Genomic DNA, 10,423 nt, shown 5'->3' with positions numbered 1-10,423 from the left:
TTTGATTTCTTTACCTGAAAATTGCCTATTCATGTCTCTTGCCCATTAATCAATTGGGGAATGGCTTGATTTTTTATACAATTGCTTTAACTCCTTGTATATTTGAGTAATTAGACCCCTGTCAGAGTTTTTCGTTATAAATATTTTTTCCCAATTTGTTGTTTCCCTTCTGATTTTGGCTATATTATTTTTGTTTGTACAAAAGATTTTTATTTTGATATAATCAAAATTATTTATTTTACATTTTGTAATTTTCTCTAACTTTGCTTGGTTTTAAAATCTTTCCTTTCCCAGAGATCTGACAAGTATACTATTCTCCATTCACTTAACTTATTTATAGTTTCCCTCTTTATATTCAAGTCGTTCACCCATTCTGAATTTATCTTGGTGTAGGGTGTGAGATGTTGATCTAGACCTAATCTCTCCCATATTGTTTTCCAAATTTCCCAGCAGTTTTTGTCAAATAGTGGATTCATGTCCCAAAAGTTGGGCTCTTTGGGTTTATCATACACTGTCTTGCTGATGTCATTTACCCCAAGTCTATTCCATTGATCCTCCTCTCTGTCTCTTAGCCAGTACCATATTGTTTTGATGACTGCTGCTTTATAGTATAGTGTAATATCTGGTACTGCTAGGCCCCCTTCCTTCACATTTTTTTTCATTATTTCCCTTGATATTCTTGATCTTTCGTTATTCCAAATGAAATTTGTTATAGTTTTTTCTAATTCAGTAAAGAAGTTTTTTGGTAGCTTGATAGGTATGGCGCTAAATAGGTAAATTAATTTGGGTAGAATTGTCATTTTTATTACGTTAGCTCGACCTACCCATGAGCAATCAATGGCTTTCCAATAATTTAGATCCAGTTTTATTTGTTTGGAAAGTGTTTTGTAGTTGTTTTCATATAATTGCTGTGTTTGTTTTGGTAGATAGATTCCTAAGTATTTTATATTGTCTAGGGTGATTTTAAATGGTGTTTCTCTTTCTACTTCTTGCTGCTCTAGTGTGTTGGAAATGTATAGAAATGCTGATGATTTATGTGCATTTATTTTGTATCCTGCAACTGCTAAAGTTGTTGATTATTTCTACAAGCTTCTTAGTTGATTCTCTAGGATTTTTTAAGTATACCATCATATCATTTGCAAAGAGTGATAACTTAGTCTCCTCCTTGCCTATTTTGATACCTTCAATTTCTTTTTCTTCTCTAATTGCAACTGCTAGTGTTTCTAGTACTATGTTGAATAATAGAGGTGATAATAGGCATCCTTGTTTTACTCCTGATCTTATTGGGAAGGCTTCTAATTTATCCCCTTTGCATATGATGTTTGTTGATGGTTTTAGGTATATACTGTTTATTATTTTTAGGAAAGGTCCTTTTATTCCTATACTTTTCAGTGTTTTCAATAGGAATGGATGCTGTATTTTGTCAAAGGCTTTTTCAGCATCTATTGAGATGATCATGTGATTTTTGTTTGTTAGACTATTGATATGGTCAATTATGTGTATAGTTTTCCTAATGTTGAACCAACCTTGCATTCCTGGTATGAATCCCACCTGATCATGGTGGATGATCTTCTTAATTACTTGCTGGAGTCTCTTTGCTACTATTCTATTTAAGATTTTTGCATCTATGTTCATTAGGGAAATTGGTCTGTAGTTTTCTTTCTCTGTTTTTGGTCTCCCTGGCTTTGGAATCAGTACCATATTTGTGTCATAAAAGGAATTTGGTAGGATTCCTTCTTTGCTTATCATATCAAATAATTTGTATAGTATTGGGATTAGGTGCTCTTTGAATGTCTTATAGAATTCACTTGTGAATCCATCAGGCCCTGGCGATTTTTTCTTAGGGAGTTCTTTGATGACTTGTTCAATTTCTTTTTCTGATATGGGATTACTTAGGTATTCTATTTCTTCTGCTGTTGATCTAGGCAGTTTATATTTTTGTAAATATTCATCCATATCTCCTAAATTGTTATATTTATTGCCATATAATTGGGCAAGATAGTTTTTAATGATTGCCTTAATTTCCTCTTCATTAGAGGTGAGGTTTCCCTTTTCATCTTTGATACTGTCAATTTGGTTTTCTTCTTTCCTTTTTTTCATTAGATTGACTAGTACTTTTTCTATTTCATCTGTTTTTTTCAAAAATATCAGCTTCTAGTCTTATTTATTAATTCAATAGTTCTTTTACTTTCGATTTTATTAATTTCTCCCTTGATTTTTAGTATTTCTAATTTAGTTTCCATCTGGGGATTTTTAATTTGCTCACTTTCTAATTTTTTGAGTTGCATGTCCAATTCATTAATCTCTGCCCTCCTTAATTTGTTAATATATGCACTCAAGGATATAAATTTCCCCCTGAGTACTGCCTTGGCCTCATCCCACAGAGTTTTGTAGGATGTCTCATCATTGTCATTTTCCTCAATGAAATTATTGATTGTTTCTATGATTCCTTCTTTGACAAATTGGTTTTGAAGAATCATATTATTTAATTTCCAATTAGTTTTTGATTTTCCTGTCCAGGTGCCCTTACTAATTATCATTTTAATTGCATTATGATCTGAGAAGGTTACATTTATTATTTCTGCTCTTTTGCATTTGTTTGCAATGATTCTCTGCCTTATAACATGGTCAATCTTTGTGAATGTGCCATGTGCAGCTGAAAAGAAGGTGTATTCCTTTTTGTCCCTATTTATTTTCCTCCACATATCAATTAAATCTAATTTTTCTAGGAATTCATTCACCTCTCTTACCTCTTTCTTATTTATTTTTCGGTTTGATTTATCTAGATTTGACAGAGGAATATTTAGATCTCCCACGAGTATGGTTTTACTATCTATTTCCTTCTTGAGCTCTGCCAGTTTCTCCTTTATGAATTTGGGTGCTATGCCACTTGGTGCATACATATTGAGCAGTGTTATTTCCTCATTGTTTATACCGCCTTTAATCAGGATGTAATGACCTTCCCTGTCTTTTTTAATCATATCTATTTTTACTTTGGCTTTGTCAGAAATCATAATAGCCACTCCTGCCTTCTTTTTCTCATTTGAGGCCCCAATGATTTTGCTCAAACCCTGAACCTTAAACTTGTGTATGTCCACCCGCCTCATATGTGTTTCTTGTAGACAACATATGGTGGGATTTTGGTTTCTAATTCACTCTGCTATTTGCTTCCATTTTATGAGTGAGTTCATCCCATTCACATTCAGAGTTATAATCATCAGTTGTGCATTTGCTGACATTTTCAAATCCTCCCCCATTCCTACCCCCTTTTTCCTTATACTTTTTCCTTTTAAATCAGTGGTTTGCTATTGAACCGCTATCCCTTATCCCCTCCCTTGATTAACTTCCCTTTCTACCCCTTCCCTTATTTTTCCCCCTCTTTTTGTTTTTAAAGGCCTTATGAATTCCCTCCCTCTTCTCCCCTCCCTTTTATTGACCTCCCCACTACCCTGCTCCCCTTGGTTTATCCCTTCTAACTTTCTCAGAAGGGTTAGATAAGAGTTTTATGTCCCAATGGATAGTATAGCTACTCTTCCCTCTCCGGGTTGATTACTCTAAGGGTAAGGTTTGATTATTACCTCTTAATGCTCTCTTCCTCTCCTTCTTATAATAGTATTTGTCCCCTCTCCTCCCGATGCCCTCTTTGTGTGTAATAGAATATCCTATTTTCTTATTCACCCAAGTTTCTCTTGGTGTCCCCTGCTATTCACCCCCTCTTTCCCATCCCCCATGTCATCTTAGGTTATTTAGTGTTCCACCCTCACCCTGTGAATTATTCTTCTGATTACTATAATAGTGAATATTATAATAGTGGATAAAGTTCACTACAGAGAATTATACATAACATTTCTCTACATAGGAATACAGATAATTAGATCTCACTGAGGCCCTTAAAAAGGCAAATTTAAAAATTATAAGTTTTCTTTCTTTCCCCTCTGTATCTTATTTACCTTTTCAGGTTTCTCTCGATTTTTGTGGTTGGATATCAAACTTTCCATTTAGCCCTGGTCTTTTCTGTGCAAATACCTGGAATTCTTCAATTTTGTTGAATGCCTATACTTTCCCCTGGAAATATATAGTCAATTTTGATGGGTAGTTGATCCGTGGTTGCAGGCCCAGCTCTCTTGCCTTTCTGAATATCATATTCCAAGCCTTGCGATCTTTTAGCGTGGAGGCTGCCAGATCCTGTGTGATCCTGATTGGTGCTCCTTGATATTTGAATTGTTTCTTTCTGGTTTCTTGTAAGATTGTCTTTCCTTTGCTTGGAAACTCTTCAATTTTGCAATGATATTTCTGTGTGTTTTCTTTTCTTGATCGAATGTCGCAAGTGTTCTATGAATCCTTTCAATGTCTATATTGCCCTCTTGTTGCAGGACTTCAGGGCAATTTTGCTGAATTATTTCTGTTAGTATGGAGTCCAGGTTTCTATTAATTTCTGGTTTTTCTGGAAGACCAATTATGCTCAAATTATCTCTTCTAGACCGGTTTTCTTGGTCTGTCACTCTCTCATTGAGATATTTCATGTTTCCTTCTATTTTTTTCAGTCTTTTGGCTTTGTTTTATTTGTTCTTGTTGTCTTGAGAGATCATTAGCTTCTAATTGCTCAATTCTGGCCTTTAGGGATTGGTTTTCAGCTATAATCTTTCGGTTTTCGGCTATAATCTTCTGGTATTCCTTTTCAATCTGGTCATTTCTGGTGTTCAATTTGCTTATCAGTTCATTTGGTTTCTGAGCCTCACTTTCCAATTACAAGATTCTACCTTTTAAACTGTTATTTTCTTGCCAGATCTCTTCCATTTTCCTCAAAATCTCAGTTTTGAACTCTTCCATAGCTTGTGAGGAGTTTTCCTTATTTGAGGATGGTCTGGATGCTTGTTTGTTCTCCTCCTCTGTTTGCTCAGTTGTCTGGATTTTCTCTGTGTAAAAGCTGTTGAATGTTAAAAACTTCTTTTTCTTGTTGTTAATCTTTCTCTTCTGAACTTCCTGAGACTGGGTAGCCATGGTTAGCCCAGCAGCTTCTCAGGTTTATCCTCGCGCTCAGGGTCTGTCCGCGGTCAAGCCCCCTGGTGGACCCCCTTGCTTGATCCTCTGCAGGAGGTTTTTTTACAAGTCTCATGGCGCTGCTTCCACAGTCGTATACCCGAGTACGCTGGTTCCCCACTCAGGGTTTCAGAGATCTAGCTCGTGGCTGTGTCTGCCTCCACCCACGCCTCTGTGGAGCCTTAGCTCTGAGCTAGCCTGAGCTCTGCTCCCGCGCTCTGCACCCTAAGCCCGCACTGAGATTTTGGGTGCGTTCTTTGGCTTTTTGGAGTCCCAAATCTTGCTGCTCTCCAGAACAGGCCCCGGAGCTGCCAATGACTAGATGGGTGCCCCAAACTTGCTCTATTTCTTTTTAACTGGCTTTAGAGCTATAGGTGGTGTTGAAGTGGTGGGGGTGGGGTGGTTCCTCAGCCCGCGATTTAGTGAGAGCTGTTTCACCCCTTTATAGCATGGAAATGCCTCGATTCCACGTACCTTCCATGCTGTGCCCTGTTGTGGGGTTCTTCCGTTCGTCTGGACTTGTTTTTATGTCCCCTTGAGGAGTTTTGTGTGTTTTCGGTCAGGAGAGGTTAAGAGTTGCTTCTTACTCTGCCGCCATATTAACCCGGAAAAAAACCTTTTGCCCATTCTTGGAGTACTCTCTTTTCTCTTCCTCTTCATCACCACTTGGCTTCCCTGAGAAACTTCAGTTCCTAGCCAAATCTCACTTCTATGGGAACCCTTTCCTTTTGTTCTTTCCTTATGGTTCCTGTGCCTAATGACTTCCCTCTAGTGATTATAACTCTAATGGATCTCTCTGTTTGGCTGTCTGTCTGTCTGTCTGTCTCTCTGTCTCTATATTTCTCATGTCTATACTACATATTTATAATTTGTTTATATATAGTATTTTTTCATGTTGTCTCCTCCACTAAACTGAAGGTAACTGTGTTTTGCCTTCCTTTGTATCCTCAATTCTTTCCAAAGTATTTAGCACATTAAGGTGCTTTATAAATTCTTATATATTGATTAGAAATGACATTATTGTTTAATGATCTCATCACATGTTAGTCCCATAATGATGAAATTTATTAGAAAATCACTTTCTATTTATTTTATAATTCAATGGAACTTTTATTTTTTGAATGCTGAATATGTGCTCAGCTTTTAAAATTTTTACAATTGTGTGTAGAAGATATAACATGATCCTGACTTTATAAACATTTGTTGTAATGGATAGAAGGCATACCTTAGAATCAGAAATAAATGACATATCAGTGATAGCAAACCTTTTATAGAAGTGGGTGATGTAAGAAATGTCCTTAGGTGCAGATGGAGAGGAAGAGGGGAGCAACCTAGCCTTGCATCCCTCTGGCTTTCTAGTAATGAACTTTGGTGAACTCTGTGCATGCCCACAGAGAAGGTTCTGAGTACTCATTTTGGCATGCATGCCATAGGTTTGCTATCATGGACATATATCACCAACTCTTTAAATTATAATGATATGAACAACTGCTTGGATGCTTAGTAGCTTCTTTAAATCTCATGAAATCAGTCTAGGATGAAGAGAAAAATATCTTTTCAAAAAACAAAACTAGAGGATAGCTAGGTGGCTCTGTGAATTGATAGCTAGTCTTAGAGATGAGGGGTCTTGTGTTTAAATGTGATCTCAGACACTTCGTACCTGTGTGATCCTGGACAAGTCACTTATCCCCCATTGCCTAGCCCTTACCACTCTTCTGCCTTTAAACTAATAAATGGTATTGTTTCTAAGATATAAGGTAAGATTAAAAAAAAAAACACAAAAAAACCCTAAATAACTACATTTTCAATCTACATTAGTGAATACTTTAAAAATCTAAAATCTACATCTTGATATATTCTATCCTATATCATATCATATATGTTAAGTGGCATTGTGTTTATTATCTTATATATACATACATGCATAAAAGTATGTCTGTATTTGTGTGTATATACATTATAGTATTACATGTATGTAGAGCATGATATGATTATGGCGTGGTATGATATGGTATGGTACAATATGGTATGAGTTGGGTAGAGTAGGACCTATTATCTTAATATTAAGTATCTTTAACACAGGGAGGAGATTTATTGTTATTTATTTTTAAAGGATAAAAAAGCTGAGGTATATTTTCTGTTAAATGACTTGGCAAAAGAAACACAAGTTAGTGGAGCTTAGAGTAGAATCTAGACTTATGCTTACGAATATATATGTTTATGCTCTTATAAAAAATTGAGTCCTAAAGATTTATTTAAGATTCTTTTGGAATTTGATTTTAGGAATTAATCAGGATATTATTTCCGCATAAATTAAATGTTAATTTGATAGGGGAAGGGAAAATGTTTCCTATCATAATGCTTTATACTTGATTTTTGAGGTATTAGACTGCATATGTCCTTTTGGTTAAGAAGTATCCAAATACTTAAAGTTTTTATCTAAATGGTAAAAACCCACTTTGAAGTTAATTTCATACCCTTTCAAGTTAAAATGCAACTCATCATACTTGAGGCCTACGTTACTGTGTTAAATGTTTTTCTCAACTGTTCCTTGATAATTAAAATTCATTAAACTAGGACAAACCTTTTCATGCCACAATTTTCATGGGATTGCAATGCTGAAAAGATGCTGGGGTTGGGAGGCATCTCATTTATATAGGTGCTGCCAATTGGACTGGAGAATTTTTCTTTCCACCTTTTGTCTGTAAGAGAATGGATATAAAAAGTAGACATAGCTCTTCATGTTTAGATGATAACCTAGAGTTGCACAAAATAATTTAATTATATAACCTCTAATAACTATTAAATTCTCATTTTATAATTGAAGAAATTGAGCCTCAAGGGGATATTAATTGTAATTTATCCAGAAGATGATGGAGCTTAACAGTTTAAGAAAATGATACAAAAGTTTATAACAGGAAGTTTTCAAAAGAATGAATCAAAGCTGTAGTCATATAAAAAAATGTTCTAAATCACTATCAATTAGAAAAGTATCAATTAAAATAATTCTGAGGTACTATCTCAAAGTTATCAGATTGGTTGGTTGTTGTCCTTCATACTAAAAGGGGGAAAATGATACTGTTACGTTGTAGTCAATGTACAGTGTCTTCCCCTGTGGCTAATCAGACGAATATCAGCTCAGAAACCTGTAGCACAGGTGGGGAACAAATAGCCTGTATGAACATTTGGGATGGAAATGTCCCTAAATGTGTAGATCTCATATTTCTTTTGAGTTACTACAATTCTGCTTTGCTTATAAAGTGTAGTACCTTCTTTGGTGTGGGCACATTAAGATAGTTCTGTACCAGTATCCCCCATATTCCTGTGAGTTTTAAAATTAATATCCAATATTCTAAGTATTATATTTAAGAAGATTTATTAATAGTAGCTAACATTAAAAGAACAAAAACTAACTCAGCTAGGTCTCAAGAGAAGGGAGCAAGAGGGAGGAATTTCAAGACTTATAAACAATGTAAGCATGCACTTAAATGGAAAGGAAAAGGATGCTAGGTAATATAGAAATGAATTCTGAAATTCAAAAGACATTTGAACAACATACCTACCCTGTCAGAGTTATATTCTTTATTGTAGAGTTTGGATGTTTAGTAGTTCAGTCTGAGAAAGGATCTCAGTGCCCAGTACCTTATCTTGGCAGGTGATCTTCTGAATCTTCCTAAGATAATTCATATAAAAGTGATTCAATTTCTTAGTATATAAATGGTATAATTCCCATAATCTAATGTGGCAGAGAATCCTTGGGAAGAATAATGTCCATGTTTCATAAGCATACAGCAATGAGGTCAATATAGTGACTCCAGAATTTCTGTTTACAGAGCATCAGAACATCTGTTAGTACCTAAAATTTCTTTCATTGACTCCCAAACTCTGAGATAGCTCTGGCAGTGTGTATACCAATCTCATCATCAATGTGTACATCCATTGAAGGTGTCTTGCTAAAGTAAGTGAAGTTATCCTCAGCATTTGAAATTTCTCCATTGACTGAAAATGATGGTTCCATGTATACATAGTGCAGTCCTGGCTGGTGCAGAACTTTTACTTTCTTCATGGTTACTGTTAGAACAAAATTTGCTCAAGTGGCAAGGAATTATTTTATATGATCTGTTCATTCTGTCGCAGAAGCTGCACTGAGTATATCACTGTATGCAAACACATGTGCACCAACCATCCCTCCATTTTAATATTGGTTTATAAGACTTTTTAAATTAAATTATTTAGCGGCAGCTGGGTGGCTCAGTGGATTGAGAGTTAGGCCTAGAGATGGGAGGTCCTAGGTTTAAATCAGGCCTCAGACACATCCCAGCTGTGTGACCCTGGGCAAGTCACTTGACCCCCATTGCCCACCCTTACCACTTTTCCACCAAGTAGCCAGTACACAGAAGTTAAGGGTTTAAAAGATAAATTAAATAATTTACCAATACAGTGATAGCTGACTTTCATGTTGTTTTATTCTTTATTGAATGGGTCCCATAATCTGATGTGGCAGAGAATCCTTGGGAAGAATAAAGTTAGAAACATAAGCAGCAACAACCACTTTAAGCTAAATACCTGTGTGTCTCATGACCTTATCACCAACAATATCTTCTTATTACCTAAACCCAACAAAAAACAACAAAAAATTCTCAATTTATTCTTCAAGTATTAAATCTGTAGTTGTGTGTAATATTCTCTTTTGTTCTACTCATTTCACTGTTCATTATGCCATGTAATTTTTTCAAAGTTTTTTAAATTAGCCTGTTCATTATTTCTTATGGCACAGTAGTATTCTACCACAAATTTTATACTACAATTTAAAAAATGTATTTATTTAGAATATTTTTTCATGTTTATGTGATTGATTTCCCTCCCCCCTCCCTTTTGACTTCCCCCTTCCAGAGTTGACAAGCAATTCACTGCAGGGTTATATATGTTTCATTGTTCAAAACCTATTTCCATGTTATTTATATTTACAATAGAGTGATCTTTTAACACCAAAACCCCAATCATATCCTCACTAAACCATGTGATCAATCATATGTTTTTCTCCTGCATTTCTACTCCCACAGTTCTTTCTCTGGATATAGATAGTGTTCTTTCTCATAAGTTCCTCTTGATTGTTCTGGATCATTGCATTGCTGCTAGTAGAAAAGCCTATAATAATCAATTGTTCCACAGTGTATCTGTTTCTGTGTAAAAGGATCTCCTGGTTCCACTCCTTTCACTCTGCATCAATTCCTGGAGGTCTTTCCAGTTCATAATGAATTCCTCCAGTTCATCGTTCTTTTCAGCACAATACTTTTACATCACCATCAGATACCACAATTTGTTTAGCCATTTCCCAGTAGATATACAATGTCTCATTTTGCAATTTTTTTGCCATTACAAA

The sequence above is a fragment of the Gracilinanus agilis genome, chromosome 2 (genome assembly GCF_016433145.1).
Source record: "Gracilinanus agilis isolate LMUSP501 chromosome 2, AgileGrace, whole genome shotgun sequence".
Lineage (NCBI taxonomy): Eukaryota > Metazoa > Chordata > Mammalia > Didelphimorphia > Didelphidae > Gracilinanus > Gracilinanus agilis.
Note: the sequence above shows the minus strand (reverse complement) of the source record.